Raw genomic sequence first — 18,791 nt, forward strand, 5'->3', positions numbered from 1 at the left:
TAACATCTTGACCATGTTCTGTTATAATATCCACCCTGCACAGCCAGAAGAGGACTGGCCACCCCTCATAGCCTGGTTCCTCTCTAGGTTTCTTCCTAGGTTTTTGGCCTTTCTAGGGAGTTTTTCCTAGGGAGTTTTTCCTAGCCACCGTGCTTCTTTCACATGCATTGCTTGCTGTTTGGGGTTTTAGGCTGGGTTTCTGTACAGCACTTTGAGATATCAGCTGATGTACGAAGGGCTATATAAATACATTTGATTTGATTTGATTTGATCAAGTATGATAAAATATTGTGTAAAACAATGAATTTGTGGATATATCTTCACACTATGTGTAGCGGTCGTCAGATGGAGTAGACCAAGGCGCAGCGGGTTGAGTGCTCATTTTAACTTTTATTGAACACTTAACCAAACAAGAAAACGAACGAACGCACAGTATTGCAGGCTACACACACAGCTAAGCAAAAACAACTTCCCACAAAAGAGACGTGAAAAAAGGGCTACCTAAGTATAACTCCCAATCAGCAACAATGATGTACAGCTGTTCCTGATTGAGAGCCATACCAGGCCAACAAAGAAATACACAACATAGAAAAACCATAGAAATACAAAACAAGAACAATACCCAAAAACCCCAGAACACATAAAACAAACACCCCTCTTACATAAATACATATCCCAACAAACCCCGAACCACATAAAACAAACACCCCCTGCCACGTCCTGACCAAACTACAATAACAAATAACCCCTTTACTGGTCAGGACGTGACACTATGTTTGTTAGCTAGCTAACCAGACAGTTTTAGTAGAATGATTCCATGCCTCATGCATGGGCCACTATGAGCACTATGAGCACAGAACAGCATAAGCACAGCGGGTAACTAAGCAAACACAGCTTCACCAAAACAGTATTTTAAAAAAAACATTCCAGATTTTTAAAAAAAGAGTGTAATTCTCCCCTTAAGGTATCCCTGACATACCAATATTCCAGTCGATAGTGTGTGAGAGAGAGAGAGAGAGAGAGAAAGGGGGGGGGGGGCATTGTTAAATTCTCTTTTCTCCCTTTGCAATAATTATATACATTTAATTAATGTTAAAATGTAACCGCTGTAACAACCAGTCCTTATTTTGCAGTGGGGAGTCACACAGAGAGAAAGACAGTAGGCTGGGAGGGTGAAGGTTCTGTTAACTTCATCCCCTGACGGCGCCAATTCCCACACGATGACTCATTAATACAATGTGTTGATGACTGCAATCTGCATAATCATTGCTATCAATATAATGATGAGATATTAACATCCAATTGAATGTCTCTAGCCACATTACATGCTAAATTAAGACAGACCTTTTCATTGCTCGGTGCATACAGACAGCAGGTTCAGTGTTAAACATAATGTTCACTGTAATGTTTTCACTCTGCATACACGGCATTCTTTTTCAGCTCTTATTATGGTTCCTTGGAGAACTCTTGCCCGATAAAGAACCTTTTGAGTTCAGTGGGGGGTTCTTAACGTGGCATCTGCAGTTCATTGGAATTCGAAAAGGTCCTTGAAATGTATGGAAGCCTGCAGATGTGTCCCTTTTATAGCACACAGCAACTTGACCAGTGTTGACTAGTGTTGATTTTGCAGTGTAACATTTCTAATCAAATCAAACTTCATTTGTCACATGCGCCAAATACAAGTGTAGGCTTTACAGTGAAATGCTTACTTACAAGACCTTAACCAACAGTGCAGTTCAAGAAGAAGAAAATATTTACCAAGTAGACTAAAATAAAAAGTAATAATAAAAAGTAACACAATAAGAATAACAATAACGAGGCTATACACAAGTGGCACCGGCACCGAGTCAGTGTGCAGGGGTACAGGCTAGTTGAGGTAATCTGTACATGTAGGTGGGGGCGAAGTGACTATGCATAGGTAACAAACAAACAGCGAGTAGCAGCAGTGTACAAAAGGGAGGGGGGGTCAATGTAAATTGTCCGGCGGCGATTTTATTAATTGTTCAGCAGTCTTATGTCTTGGGGGTAGAAGCTGTTGAGGAGCCTTTTGGTCCTAGACTTGGCGCTCTGGTACCGCTTACCGTGCGGTAGCAGAGTAAACAGTCTATAACTTGGGTGACTTCTAGTGTTGATTCAGGAGTTAAATTAACACTGTAAAGACTTAAGAACCTTAAATGGTTCCCTTATGGCATGGCTCTGAAAAACCTTATTGGGTTCCAACTGGAAGCTTTATTCTGAAGTCTACTGTAATGTAGAACAGCTGCTGATCAGTTCTATTATGTCTTTGGTAGAGTATCTTTGTAAATGAGTAGTATTTTCATGGAGGGGTACTAGGCATAGCTTTACTGAACATTCTACCTCCGTTTTTACTATATAGACAGGAAAAATGTCTGCCATATAGAGTGAGCCACTTGTGGAGAGAAATGAATGATTTGTGTGTATATACCCACCATACTGTACATGCTCCCAGGTACAATGTAATCTGATTTACAGGATGCCATTCCCAGCCATTTCCGTGACAATAACCTCACAATACTGTACATGCAATTCAATGCCTGGATACCTTTTTCCCCGTTAGACCCCAACAGTTTAACTTTGGCTATGCGGTGGGGATTGAGTTGTGGTTCAGAAAATGAAGGGCACCATTGCGATTGGCTCTGAATGGGTGCTAGTGGGTACTGTACAGTAAGAGGGGGGGGGGGGGGGTATTGGTATCATAGCACTAGCTCGTCCTGTAATCTATCAGCCCAGGTAAGGCAGTGTCATGTCAGGGATGACCTTGGCTGCGTTTGACAGTGGTGATGTGGGGATGTGGCCGAGTCAACAGTCCTAATTGGCCTGGATCTATCAGAACGGCACGGTAAGCAGCTCTACCTCTCGTCCTCCTCTCCTCGCCGCCGCCGGCTGACATGTCTGTCACTACCTTTACCACCCCAGCTCCTTTACCCTCGGCCAACGGGGACCGTCTCTGCAAACTAATCATCTTTAATTAGCTGTGATTAGAATAGAGGGCCACTTGGCCTGGATAGCGTTATGGAGGAGAAGAACTGTGTTAGGATATCAAGTGGGCCACTCGTGTCAGCAATGGCCTATCTGGTCAAAAGTAGTGAACTATAAATGGGAATAGCATGCCATTTGGGATGCAACCAGTGTGTTTTGGGTGACGTCCATATACAGTTGATGATCAACCTTTGTCTGTCTGTATAAATACACAGAACCTGTGTGTCTCTGTTTGCATGGCTGCTTCCACCTATCTCTAACTGTACCTTAATGAAGGCTGCGATCTCTAACTGTACCTTAACTGCTATCTCTAACTGTACCTAAAGGAAGGCTGCTATCTATAACTGTACCTTAATGAAGGCTGCTATCTCTAACTGTACCTTAACTGCTATCTATAACTGTACCGTAATGAAGGCTGCTATCTCTATCTGTACCTTAATAAAGCCTGTGATCTCTAACTGTACCTTAATGAAGGCTGCTATCTCTAACTGTACCTCAGTAAAGGCTGCTATCTCTAGCTGTACCTAAATGGAGAATGCTATCTCTAACTGTACCTTAATGGAGGCTGCTATCTCTAACTGTACCTTAATGGAGGCTGCTATCTCTAACTGTACCTTAATGAAGGCTGCTATCTCTAACTGTACCTTAATGAAGGCAGCTATTTCTAACTGTACCTTAATGGTGGCTGCTATCTCTAACTGTACCTTAATGGAGGCTGCTATCTCTAACTGTACCTTAATGGAGGCTGCTATCTCTAACTGTACCTTAATGGAGGTTGCTTCCACCTATCTCTAACTGTACCTTAATAATGGAGGTGGAGGATACATAATGTAACAGTAATGAGCTAATGGAGGGAACATCAAATTACCTCATCCTTTCAAAGGAAAACGGAACTCAGGCAGCATCGCCATCCAGAGAGAGAGAGAGGTTACGTCCCAAATAGCACCCTATTCCTTATGTAGTGCACTATTGACAAGGGCCCATTAGGCTCTGGTCAAAAGTAGTTGGGATGCTATCAGAGTTCCATTTACCTGACAGTACCAGTGTAATCTCTTAATTTATTTTCTAAGAAGCCCTGTGCTTATCAGAGCAGTTAGCTGAAAGTAATACATCATGGAATTGCTGGCATTCAGAAACCCTATTCAGAGACAGCAACATTTCTAAATAAACAGGCATATGGGGGATAGTAGTCCATTAGGGAGGAGAGCAAACTTTATTAGTCAGAGGGCTCAGGGCTGGGTGTACTGCTGGCATGTGGTGGGCTTGGCTGGGGAGAAGGGGCATGACAGGTGAACCACTCGGCCCTCCTAGCCCTGAGCCCTCAGATGGCCATGAGGAGCCTGAGTGACTGAGTTAGTCCAGTCACAGGAGCCATGGCCAAGCAGACAGACAGACAGGTGACTACAAACAGCTGAGATCAGTGGCTCCCTGTATGGCTGCCTGTCTGAAACTGGGACCATTGGATCCATAACACATTAACAGAAACACAGTAACAGAATGGACTTTGGTACACTTAGTATTTTTTAAACTAGGAGGTATATTTAACTATAGGAGAATGCAGGTAGAGTTGTTCATTAAAGCTCGGTAGCTCTTTTTCCAGATGAAAGGGGTGAGTAAGATAACTCATATTGACTTTGACATAGTAATCCAAAATGTTGTTTTGGTCTCTCTCTTAACAGGCAGAACGCTGTGCTTCTGCTCACTTAGGGCTATTGATTAGCTGATAACACCCAAAGACAAACATGAAAGCAGCCAGCAGCAAAATGCACTGCTCAGAGCAATAGACTCATCCCAGCAGTATCACCCTCCCATCCGCACGCTATGTTCTCACAATCAGTTCTGCAGGATTTGGCTGAAATCAACATCTGCCTCGGTCAGAATCTGACTCCTCATCCTCCCCACACAGTCTCCTAGAGAACAGCTCACCCAGCTCACCCAGCTCTCACCCAGCTCTCACCCAGCTCACACAGCTCTCACCCATACTAGATGAGACAGTCCCACAGACAGACAACGGGGTAATTTAACGAAGCCCAGTCACCACTAACAAGCCTCATTAGCATAATTGTTCTGACACAGAGGAGGAAATTAAAAGGGAAAATCCTCTCAGGCATTTGGAGATGTTTGTTCATACAATCGGTTGATAAACTCAACACTTTGAAAAACAAAAATCCTGGAAAAAGGATTATTAGTTGAGGTTGCAGGACGAAATATCACATCTAAGGAATAGGACATCGTTTAACGAACGAGATGAATCATCCTAGTCATGTAATACATATTAATATAATATGTAAAATCATGAGAAATAGACATTGGTTTAAGATTAATATGTGGATATGTTACTACAGAGAGTTTCTGCAGAAGTAAAATTATTTTGCCCAAAAACAATTACTTACAGCATTACTTGGCCCAGATTCTCCTGGCTCATAAAATAACACTTACAGAGAGAGAGCGAGAGAGCGAGAGAGCGAGAGAGCGAGAGAGCGAGAGAGAGAGAGAGAGAGAGAGAGAGAGAGAGAGAGAGAGAGAGAGAGAGAGAGAGAGAGAGAGAAAGACAGAGAGACAGAAAGTGGGACAGAGAGAGGAACAGAGAGAGGAACAGAGAGAGAGAACATTTTTTGGTTTTGTTTTGTTTATTTCACTTTTGTTTATTATCTATTTAACTTGCTTTGGCAATGTAAACATATGTTTCCCATGCCAATAAATACCCTTAAATTGAATTGAGAGAGAGAGAGAGGGACAGCGAGAAGGTTTTCTGTAGTATTACAAATGTAAGTTACTGACCAAAACCTTAGAAAAACCTTGACAAAGTACAGTCTCAGTGAGCACAGCCTTGCCATTGAGAAGGGTAGACACAGGAAAACCTGGCTCCCTGTAGAGGAAATGCTGTGCAACCACTGCACCACAGCAGAACCTGAGACAGAGCTGCATTTCCTAACAAAATTTTAAAAAATAAAACAATTAGACAGTGTAATTTCAAGGTTTCAAAGACCTCTCTGATAAGAATAGGCTACCTGTTCTGTTGGGGGAGGACACAGAGAGCTGTGGGTTGGCAGCGCACTACATTGCTACCTGCCATAAAATGAGGGACAGTGTCTGCCATTGTTATTGTTATTGTCCATTGTATGGTTATTTTTACCCCTGATTAATGTTGTTACTGATTGTCCCATTGACAATCTTGATGTAAATGTATCACTTAATCTCCAAAGTACGGTTTGGCAATATGTACATTGTTAAGTCATGCCAATAAAGCAAATGTTATTGAAATGAGAGGGACAAAGAGAGAGAGAGAGAGAGAGAGAGAGAGAGAGAGAGAGAGAGAGAGAGAGAGAGAGAGAGAGAGAGAGAGAGAGAGAGAGAGAGAGAGAGAGAGAGAGAGAGAGAGAGAGAGAGAGAGAGAGAGAGAGAGAGAGAGAGAGAAAATGTGTACACTGCCCACAAAATGAGGTGGAAACTGCCCTTACTTCCTAACCGCCTGCCAAATGTATGACCATATTAGAGACACATATTTCCCTCAGATTACACAGATCCACAAAGAATTCGAAAACAAATCCAATATTGATAAACTCCCATATCTACTGGGTGAAATATCACAGTGTGCCATCACAGCAGCAAGATGTGTGACCTGTTGCCACAAGAAAAGGGCAACCAATAAAGAACAAACACCATTGTAAATACAACCTATATTTATATTTATTTATTTGCCATTTTGTACTTTAACTATTTGCACATCGTTACAACACTGTATAGAGACATAATATGACATTTGAAATGTCTTTATTCTTTTGGAACTTCTGTGAGTGTAATGTTTACTGTTAATTTGTATTGTTTATTTCACTTTTGTTTATTATCTACTATGTATTTTTTTTAACTGCATTGTTGGTTAGGGGCTCGTTAGTAAGCATTTCACTGTAAGGTCTACACCTGTTGTATTTGGTGCATGTGACTAATAAAACTTGATTCGATTTTGATACTTCACTTGCTTTGGCAATGTTAACATATGTTTCCCATGCCAATAAAGCCCTTGAATTGAATTGAATTTAGAGAGAGGTGGAAAGAGAGAGAGAGAGAGGGCGACAGAGAGAGAGAGTAGAGAGAGCGCGACAGAGAGAGAAAGTAGAGAGAGAGAGTGACAGAGTAAGAGAGGGCGACAGAGAGAGAGAGAGAGGCGACAGAGAGCGAGAGAGAGAGAGAGAGAGGGCGACAGAGGGCGACAGAGAGAGAGGGAGAGAGAGGGATAGAGGGCGACAGAGGGTGACAGAGAGAGAGAGAGGGTGACAGAGAGAGAGAGGGCGACAGAGGGGGAGAGAGGGATAGAGGGCGACAGAGGGCGACAGAGCGAGAGAGAGAGTGAGAGAGAGAGAGAGAGCGACAGAGAGAGAGCGACAGAAGGGGAGAGAGGGATAGAGGGCAACAGAGGGAGACAGAGGGAGAGAGGGGGACAGAGGGAGAGAGGGGGAGAGAGGGTGACAGAGGGAGAGAGACAGAGTAGCAATGGTTATAGTAGGTAGTAGTAGAGATATTACAGGTAGAAATGCTACTGGTGGTAATGGTAGTAGTAGAGATATTACAGGTAGAAATGCTACTAGTGGTAATGGTAGCAGTAGAGATATTACAGGTAGAAATGCTACTAGTGGTAATGGTAGTAGTAGAGATATTACAGGTAGAAATGTTACTGGTGGTAATGGTAGTAGTAGAGATATTACAGGTAGAAATGCTACTAGTGGTAATGGTAGCAGTAGAGATATTACAGGTAGAAATGTTACTAGTGGTAATGGTAGTAGTAGAAATATTACAGGTAGAAATGCTACTGGTGGTAATGGTAGTAGTAGAGATATTACATGTAGAAATGCTACTAGTGGTAATGGTAGTAGTAGAGATATTACAGGTAGAAATGCTACTGGTGGTAATGGTAGTAGTAGAGATATTACATGTAGAAATGCTACTAGTGGTAATGGTAGCAGTAGAGATATTACAGGTAGAAATGCTACTAGTGGTAATGGTAGTAGTAGAGATATTACAGGTAGAAATGCTACTAGTGCTAATGGTAGCAGTAGAGATATTACATGTAGAAATGCTACTAGTGGTAATGGTAGTAGTAGAGATATTACAGGTAGAAATGCTACTGGTGGTAATGGTAGTAGTAGAGATATTACATGTAGAAATGTTACTAGTGGTAATGGTAGCAGTAGAGATATTCCAGGTAGAAATGCTACTGGTGGTAATGGTAGTAGTAGAGATATTACAGGTAGAAATGCTACTGGTGTAATGGTAGTAGTAGGGATTACCAAAGGTATGGTAGTAGTAGGGATTACCAAAGGTAATGGTAGTAGTAGGGATTACCAAAGGTAATGGTAGTAGTAGGGATTACCAAAGGTAATGGTAATAGTAGGGATAGTTGTAGTATTAGTGTTAATAATAGTGGTGGTACTATTCATTTTAGTGGTAATAATAGTAGCTTGTTATATTATTGTCCCTATTATTTATTATATTTCTTATAACTATTCACTGTTATCATTCTATTTTTGTTATTTCTGTTTTTATTTCTAGCGTTATGGATTAGGGTCAACCAGGGCTGAGATGGCATTGATTTGAATGAGCATTGCTTAGAAAGGCACATATCTAATTTAACACACTACACAAACAGAGAGAGGCTTTTGCCTTTGACAAAATGTGACAACAGGAGCGGGATATTCGAGCACTCTGGATGTTTTCATACATATTTTCATGCACTTGGTTAGTGTTTTTGTGGAGAAGCTCTCTCCCCACAGTCTGACCGTGGCATATGTGCAGAGAGCTAGAGCGGTGCAGTAAACAGCCTCCTAGGCAGCCAGGAAGCAAACATCTGAGATGCGCAGGCACCATCTGCACAGGCGGCTGCAGCTGTGCTCGCTGCCTGCTGTGGCGCTCAGGACATTACCCTCAGCTGCACCAACAATTTAATAAAAGATTACTAAAGAAGTGACACCATGGAAATGAAGAGAATCTTCAGAGGTTTCACATGCCTAAGGTGTGGTACCATAACCTCAAAAAGACTCAAAACTATTTTAGGAAAGAATAGATCATCAACAGAGTTACAATATCATCTCTGGAAATGGATAAACTCAATATCCGGTATAACAGGAAATTAAGCTGCCATGGTTTGGAGCAATTCCCCATATCTGTTAAACTAAACTAGGATGGGTGGGGGGGGTTGACATTTGGAAAACTTCCAGCGTTCCAGTATGCGGTCTAAAGAAAGACCGGTACCATCTCTGTATTGAGGCCAATCTTGACAGACATCTAATTAACAAGTACTTGATGGGTAACTTAAAATGTATGGGGTTCATGAACCGTCGTTAAAAAAAGATTAAATTAGATTCAACCTTATCTCCAATTTGCGCACAGGTTAATTACCTTCCCAGCCTTTTGGGCTATTTCAACAGCACGACTACCCAGATTAACAAAATGAAGATTCATTACCATGGTATATATCTTGGTACAGAGCGGGCCACTTTTAATTCTGGCATGTCACTGAAGTATCATAATTACAAGGTAGAGAGGAGACCAGGGCATAAACTCAGAATAGCTATAGGGGTGCAACGGATGGAGGGCAAGTGATTTTATTGGCCAACAGTGGTTGATTGACAGCTCTCATCAGGTCTGACCACTGCATGGTTCTAGAAGCTTCTGTCTTCTATTACTGACTGGTATATCCAATCTAAGAGGGTTCTAGAAGCGTCTGTCCTCCATTACTGACTGGTATATACAGTCTGAGGGTTCTAGAAGCTTCTGTCCTCCCTTACTGACTGGTATATCCAGTTTGAGGGTTTAGAAGCTTCTGTCCTCCATTACTGACTGGTATATCAAGTCGGAGGGTTATAGAAGCTTCTGTCCTCCATTACTGACTGGTATATACAGTCTGAGGGTTCTAGAAGCTTCTGTCCTCCATTACTGACTGGTATATACAGTCTGAGGGTTTAGAAGCTTCTGTCCTCCATTACTGACTGGTATATCCCATCTATGAGGGTTCTAGAAGCTACTGTCCTTCATTACTGACTGGTATATCCAGTCTGAGGGTTTAGAAACTTCTGTCCTCCATTACTGACTGGTATATCCCATCTATGAGGGTTCTAGAAGCTACTGTCCTCCATTACTGACTGGTATATCCAGTCTGAGGGTTTAGAAGTTTCTGTCCTCCATTACTGACTGGTATATCCAGTATATGAGTGCAAGGTAAAAGTGGTGCAAAAAAAACGAGTCAACAAACTTAACTTAAGGGCAAATCCCCTTCGATTAGAGGTGTGAAAATATGGAGGGATGGTCAGACTGCACTTATGGGATACAACAAAGTAAGTAGTGAGAAACTCCTCGACCTCAGGTTGACTCCACAGAGACTACTGCGTGGAAATGTGTGTCTGAATTAAAGGTCTGACAGTGGAAGAGAAAGGAGAGAGAGGGCACCGTATGCAGCCCTGTAGAAATTAACCTTGTAACTATCCTAACTCCAAAGAGGGGCAGATTTAGCAAATAATTCCCTGTAGCAATCTGGAATTAAGACTCGGTAACTATTCTGTGTTGTCTGAAGTTCATAGGTGCCATTCTGAACGTGTTGAGTCAAGGACTTTAAGAATTAGTTCTAAGACTCTGAATATATAATCTTAATTTTCACATTGGGGTTCCTGAGTGGCGCAGTGGTCTAAGACTCTGCATCTCAGTGCAAAACGCGTCACTGCAGTACCTGGTTTGAATCCAGGTGTCACGCCCTGTCCAGTAAGGGGTCATTTGTAATTGTAGTATGGTCAGGGGGTGTTTGTTTTGTGTGTTTTGGGGTTTTTGGTTCTAGGGGATTTTGGTTCTAGTTTTCTATTTCTATGTTTCTTTTTCTATGTGTGGCCAGGTATGGCTTCCAATCAGAGGCAGGTGTCTTTCGTTGTCTCTGATTGGAAGCCATACTTAGGGAGGCTGTTTTTCCTGTGTTTTTGTGGGTGGTTGTTTTCGGTATAGCCTATGTGCCTTACGGAACTGTTGATTGTCGGTTTGTTATTTTTGTTTAAGTGTTCACTTTATTAAATAATAAAATAAGATAAGCACTTTACCCACTGCGCTTTGGTAACCGTTCATCGCGCCTGTGACACCAGGCTGCATCACATCCGGCCGTGATTGGGAGTCCCATAGGGCGGTGCACAATTGGCCCAGCGTCGTCCGGGTTTGGCTGGGGTAGGCCGTCATTGTAAATAAGAAATTGTTCTTAACTGACTTGCATAGTTAAATAAAGGTTAATTACCTTTTTTTTAAATCACACCATGAGCCTCCTAAGGGTCTGACAGGGATTTCAATTTAATAAAAATCAAATTTCACTCAGTATCCTTTGGTTTTGGAAGAGATTTTTGCGGCATTCGTTTTAAAAAAACGTAGATATGGCCCCTGCCAAAGCTAACAATTCTAAATCAATGTTGCATAAACTGTGACGTTATACTGGTGTTCCATACCAATATATTACTGTTGTCAGATTAAAGCATAATCCATCATGTCTGATGGGAATAGAAAAGGACACAAACCCTCAACTAAAATAATTAGTATATCATACACTCAAACTACATTTACAGGTCAGAAGGTCATTCAAGGGTTTATGCCACAAATTATTAATTGTTCATGTCAGACATGATCTATGGAAAGAACATTTGTGGTTGCAACACTTTACCTGAGACTGCTCTATCAAGGCCATATCTGTCAAACAGAACAAACATGACCATTTCCTCTAAAGTAGACAGTCACTCCTGAACACCAAAGCTCTTAAAGCGCAAAGACAACCAAACCACACACTGACAACCCTGGAGGTCATACATGACGCTAGCTGTGCATAACTGATTAGTTGGTGACTTGGCGTAGTCTTAGTGAGATGTAAAAGTATTGTCAAAGATTCAATGTCCAAAAATACACAACTGACTGATAGTGATTAATTCAAACCTATAGGTAAAATATGGGTTAGTTACAACAGTACTAGTTAAAAAAAAAAGCCGTTTTTTTTTTTACCACACCCTGTATGATATTTCTGATCTTCAGTATGTTGCCTGTGGTTACTGTACGTGTCATGCTGTCTCCTCAGAGCTCACAGAAAGGTCATTAACATGAGGCCGTAAGCAGAGTGCTGAATCTCACTTCACACGGATAGCTAGATAAGCCTGCCAGACTCCACATTAACGTGTTTATTGGTCCGGCCATACTACATACCCATATAATTTTACCCTACTGTCAGAGAACACCAAATTAGTCTGAATGAACGGTAAAAAGGGTATTTTACGAGTTTAGTGCCACATCTGAGTTTAGTGCCACATCCTACAAATGCAAGGAAAAAGGTATCATGTAACTTCAATAAGAGGTTTATTCATGACACGGCTAGGCACAAAGAGCCTCTTCTGCAGCTTTCAACACTAAAAACGGTCTGCATTTGCATTTTAAAAGAACACCTGTGATAGGCATAAATGTGTTTTGAAACAAACCGTGCAAATAGCTTGACATTTTCACTTAGCTTGTCGTCCTTTCAAAGGGAGCTGTTGGAGCGGCACAATCGACTGCTGTACTGCACTGGCCTGTCAGGTGGATGGGTCACCTGCTCCGCCCTGCACTGTGCCGTGATGTAGCTAACCCAGCTCCCCATACCGCTGTGTGTGTTAATACAGAGAGGCTGCCTGTATCTGGTGCTCAGGCTGCGCCACAGGGTTACCTTTGACCCCAGGACCAGCCCATGCCCAGTACCCATTCCCTGGACACCATGCCATTTATCTAATACCCACCCACTCTGGAATAGTGCACAAAAAGTTGATTGCTCTCGCCCAGGGTGACAGACAGGTCATTTAATTCCATTATATTTCCTGTGTTCTTTTCAGTCAAAGGATATAGAAAGATTTGGGAGAGATTTACTTGCAGCTGGGAGACCTGGGGGAGGGTGTGTGATCCTAGTGATGAGCTTGCCTTGCAAACTGACTGATAGAGAAGTGGGTGTGTGTGTGTGTGTGTGTGTGTGTGTGTGTGTGTGTGTGTGTGTGTGGGGGTTGAAGGGGATAAACTGATGTGGGAGGAGGGTCCGATTCAAACATCTGTCAAAGAGGTCGATGGTGCTAACCCCCATTAAAAGAGTTACACTGATGGATAAATGTAAATAAACAAATGCTAACCATATTCATAAACAACATAGTAACACATCATGCAGGACGAAACAACATAGAGACAGTGGAACTACATCTGAAGATAGTACTTTACAAACTGTATCATAGCAATTAAAGACAGCTGGGAACTTCAACATATCTGGCCACAGAGGTGATTTTCATGAGTTAATTTCCCACATGTCAATGACTGTGATAGAAGAGCTAGCTATTTCCCATCCATACACAACACACACTGCCTCCTCCGCACTCTAGATGAGTGGCTGTATACTTAGCAGGCAGCGCACGCAACATGAAAGGACTTGGAAGGTTGGACTTCTTTACGCATCCCTCATAGAGCTCTCATGGCTGCTCTCTGTGCTGCAGAGGAGAGAAGCCCCTGTCACGGCATCACAAGTCATTAAAACACTAATTAGCTGCCTTTCTTCTTCTATTACTGGCCATCCGACTGGTGCATCTGTAAACTAACAGCAGACACAGAAAGAGCCTGGCGATGTGCTCTAGCAAGCAGGAGAAAAACATACATATACGATACTGAATAATGATGTTTTTCAGATGTTAACAGGGTAATTAGTCTTTATCAAGGCTTTGAAGACAGTGGCTTAATTATGGACGAAAGAGAATGTACAGTAGGTCTGACTGACACGACAAATGAGGTTCATTATAATGCTAGGTTGAGGTTCACACTCTTTATATGACCGAGAGAGATAACACATTTTAATTGAATTGCTGAAAGTCATTATGGACTATGGTCATGGACAGTAGCCTATGTGCTCTATCCTTTTGTATTTGTATTTGTATTTATTATGGATCCCCATTATCTGCTACCAAAGCTGCAGCTACTCTTCCTTGGGTTCAGCTAAATTAAGTTTATACAATTTTAAAAACATACAATACATTCACAGATTCCATAACACACGGTGTGCCCTCAGGCCCCTACTCCACTACAAACACATATCTACAGTACTGAATCCATGTGTATGCATAGTGCGTATGTTATCGTGTGTGTGTGAGTGTGTGTGTGTATGCATGTGTCTGTGCCAATGTTGGTGTTGCTTCACAGTCCCCGCTGTTCCATAAGGTGTTTTTTTATCTGTTTTATTTTTACTGCTTGCGTCAGTTACTTGATGTGGAATAGAGTTCCATGTAGTCATGGCTCTATGTAGTACTGTGTGCCTCCCATAGTCTGTTCTGGACTTGGGGACTGTGAAGAGACCTCTTGTGGCATGTCTTGTGGGGTACCCCATGGGTGTCCGAGCTGTGTGCCAGTAGATTCGACAGACAGCTCAGTGCATTCAACATGTCAATACCTCTCATAAATAAAAGTAGTGATGAAGTCAATCTCTCCTCCACTTTCAGCCAGGAGAGATTGACACGCATATTATTAATATTAGCTCTCTGTGTACATCCAAGGGCCGCCTTGCTGCCCTGTTCTGAGCCAATTGAAATTTTCCTAAGTCCTTTTTTGTGGCACCCGACCACACGACTGAACAGTAGTCAAGGTGCGACAAAACTAGGGTCTGTAGGACCTGCCTTGTTGATAGTGTTATTAAGAAGGCACAGACTCGCTTTATTATAGACAGACTTCTCCCCATCTTAGCTACTACTGCATCAATATGTTTTGACCATGATAGTTTACAATCTAGGGTTACTCCAAGCAGTTTAGTCATCTCAACCTGCTCAATTTCCACATTATTTAATCCAAGATTTAGTTGACGTTTAGGGTTTAGTGAGTGTTTTGTTCCAAATACTATGCTTTTAGTTTTAGAAATATTTAGGGCTAACTTATTCCTTGCCACCCACTCTGAAACAAACAGCAGCTCTTTGTTGAGTGTTGCAGTCATTTCAGTCACTGTAGTAGCTGACGTGTATAGTGTTGAGTCATCCACATATATAGACACTCTGGCTTTACTCAAAGTTAGTGGCATGTCGTGAGTAAAACTTTTAAAAAGCAAGGGGCCTAAACAGCTACCCTGGGGAATTCCTGATTCTATCTGGATTATATTTGAGAGGCTTCCATTCTGTTAGGCAAGTAACTCTTTATCCACATTATAGCAGGGGGTGTAAAGCCATAACACATTAGTTTTTCCAGCAGCAGACTATGATCGATTATGTCAAAAGCTGCACTGAAGTCTAACAAGACAGCCCCCGCAATCCTATTATCATCAATTTCTCTCAGCCAATCATCAGTCATTTGTGTAAGTGCTATGCTTGTTGAGTGTCCTTCCCTATAAGCATGCTGAAACTATGTTGTCAATTTGTTTACCGTGAAATAGCATTGTATCTGGTCAAAAACAATTTTTTCCAGAAGTTTACTAAGGGTTGGTAACAGGCTGATTGGTTGGCTATTTGAGCCAGTAAAGGGGGCTTAACTATTCTTGGGTAGCGGAATGACTTTAGGTTCCCTCCAGGCCTGAGGGCACACGCTCTCTAGTAGGCTTAAATTGAAGATGTGGCAAATAGGAGTGGCAATATCGTCTGCTATTATTCTCAGTAATTTGCCATCCAGATTGTCAGACCCCGGTGGCTTGTCATTGTTGATAGACAACAATCATTTTTTCACCTCTTCCACACTGACATTATGGAATTTAAAAATACATTTCTTGTCTTTCATAATTTGGTACTTGGATGTGTAGTGTCAGCATTTGTTGCTGGCATGTCATCCCCAAGTTTGCTTATCTTGCCAATGAAAATGTCATTAAAATAGTTTGGAATATCAGTGGGCTTTGTGATGAATAAAAAAAATAAAATATATATATATATATATATATAATATATATATATATATATCACCTTTATTTAACCAAGTAGGCTAGTTGAGAACAAGTTAAAGCAAAACAGTGCAACGCAAACAACAACAACACAGAGTTACACATGGAATAAACAAGCGTACAGTCAATAACACAATAGAAAAAAAGAAAGTCTATATACAGTGTGTGCAAATGGCTCGAGGAGGTAAGGCAATAAATAGGCCATAATAGTGAAGTAATTACAATTTAGCAAATTAACACTGGAGTGATAGATGAGCAGGTGATGATGTGCAAGTAGAAATACTGGTGTGCAAAAGAGCAGAAAAGTAAATAAAAACAATATGGATATGAGGTAGGTAGATTGGGTGGGCTATTTACAGATGGGCTATGTACAGCTGCAGCGATCGGTTAGCTGCTCAGATAGCTGATGTTTAAAGATAGTGAGGGAAATGTAAGTCTCCAGCTTCAGCGATTTTTGCAATTCGTTCCAGTCATTGGCAGCAGAGAACTGGAAGAAAAGGCGGCCAAAGGAGGTGTTGGCTTTGGGGATGACCAGTGAGATATACCTGCTGGAGCGCGTGCTGCGGGTGGGTGTTGTTATTGTAACCAGTGAGCTAAGATAAGGCAGAGCTTTACCTAGCATAGACTTATAGATGACCTGGAGCCAGTGGGTCTGGCAACGAATATGTAGCGAGGGCCAGCCGACCTGACATACAGGTCACAGTGGTGGGTGGTATAAGGGGCTTTGGTGACAAAACGGATGGCACTGTGATAGACTGCATCCAGTTTGCTGAGTAGAGTATTGGAAGCTATTTTGTAAATGACATCGGCGAAGTCGAGGATCGGTAGGATAATTTTAGTTTAGTCAATTTTACGAGGGTATGTTTGGCGGCGTGAGTGAAGGAGGCTTTGTTGCGAAATAGGAAGCCGATTCTAGATTTAATTTTGGAATGGAGATGTTTAACACAGTGTCCAAAGAAGGTCCAGATGTATACAGAGGTGTCGTCTGCGTAGAGGTTGATCAGGAAATCACCCGCAGCAAGAGTGACATCATTGATATATGCAGAGAAAAGATTCGGCCCGAGAATTGAACCCTGTGGTACTCCCATAGAGACTGCCAGAGGTCTGGACAACAGGCCCTCCGATTTGACACACTGAACTCTATCTGAGAAGTAGTTGGTAAACCAGGCGAGGCAGTCATTTGAGAAACCAAGGCTGTTGAGTCTGCCGATAAGAATACGGTGATTGACAGAGTCGAAAGCCTTGGCCAGGTCGATGAAGACGGCTGCACAGTACTGTCTTTTATCCATGACGGTTATGATATCGTTTAGTACCTTGAGCGTGGCTGAGGTGCACCCGTGACCAGCTCGGAAACTGGATTGCACAGCGGAGAAGGTACGGTGGGATTCAAAATGGTCAGTGATCTGTTTGTTCACTTGGCTTTCGAAGACTTCAGAAAGGCAGGGCAGGATGGATATAGGTCTAACATTTTGGGTCTAGAGTGTCACCCCCTTTGAAGAGGGGGATGACCGCGGCAGCTTTCCAATCTTTAGGGATCTCGGACGATACGAAAGAGAGGTTGAACAGACAGGTAATAGGGGTTGCAACAATGGCGGCATATCATTTTAGAAAGAGAGGGTCCAGATTGTCTAGCCCAGCTGATTTGTACCGGTCCAGGTTTTGCAGCTCTTTCAGAACATCTGCTATCTGGATTTGGGTGAAGGAGAAGCTGGGGAAGCTTGGGCAAGTAGCTGCGGGGGGTGCGGAGCTGTTGGCCGGGGTAGTGGTAGCCAGGAGGAAAGCATGGCCAGCCGTAGAGAAATGCTTATTGAAATTCTCGATTATCGTGGATTTATCGGTGGTGACAGTGTTACCTAGCCTCAGTGCAGTGGGTAGCTGGGAGGAGGTGCTCTTATTCTCCATGGACTTTACAGTGTCCCAACACGTTTTGGAGTTAGAGCTACAGGATGCCAATTTCTGTTTGAAAAAGCTAGTCGTTGCTTTCCTGACTGACTGCGTGTATTGGTTCCTAACTTCCCTGAAAAGTTGCATATTGTGGGGACTATTTGATGCTAGTGCAGTCCGCCACAGGATGCTTTTGTGCTGGTCGAGGGCAGTCAGGTCTGGAGGGAACCAAGGGCTATATCTGTTCTTAGTTCTACATTTTTTGAAAGGGGCATGCTTATTTAAGATGGTGAGGAAATTACTTTTAAAGAACGACCAGGCATCCTCAACTGATGGGATGAGGTCAATATCCTTCCAGGATACCCGGGCCAGGTCGATTAGAAAGGCCTGCTCGCAGAAGTATTTTTGGGAGTGTTTGACAGTGATGAGGGGTGGTCGTTTGACCGCGGACCCATAGCGGATGCAGGCAATGAGGCAGTGATCGCTGAGATCCTGATTGAAAACAGCAGAGGTGTATTTGGAGGGCAAGTTGGTCAGGATAATATCTATGAGGGTGCCCATGTTTACGGATTTAAGGTTGTACCTGGTGGTTTCCTTGATAATTTGTGTGAGATTGAGGGCATCTAGTTTAGATTGTAGGACTGCCGGGGTGTTAAGCATATCCCAGTTTAGGTCACCTAACAGAGTGAACTCTGAAGATAAATTGTGGGCAATCAATTCACATATGGTGTCCAGGGCACAGCTGGGAGCTGAGGGGGTCTATAACAGGTGGCAACAGTGAGAGACTTATTTCTGGAGAGATTAATTAATACATTTTTAAAATTAGAAGCTCGAACTGTTTAGGCACAGACCTGGAAAGTATGACAGACCTTTGCAGACTATGTCTGGAGTAGATTGCAAGTCCTCACCCTTTGGCAATTCTATCTTGACGGAAAATGTTGAAGTTGGGTATGTAAATCTCAGAATTTTTGGTGGCTTTCCTAAGCCAGGATTC

This window comes from Salmo salar, chromosome 09 (genome assembly GCF_965601325.2).
Source record: "Salmo salar chromosome 09, fSalSal1, whole genome shotgun sequence".
Classification (NCBI taxonomy): Eukaryota; Metazoa; Chordata; class Actinopteri; order Salmoniformes; family Salmonidae; genus Salmo; species Salmo salar.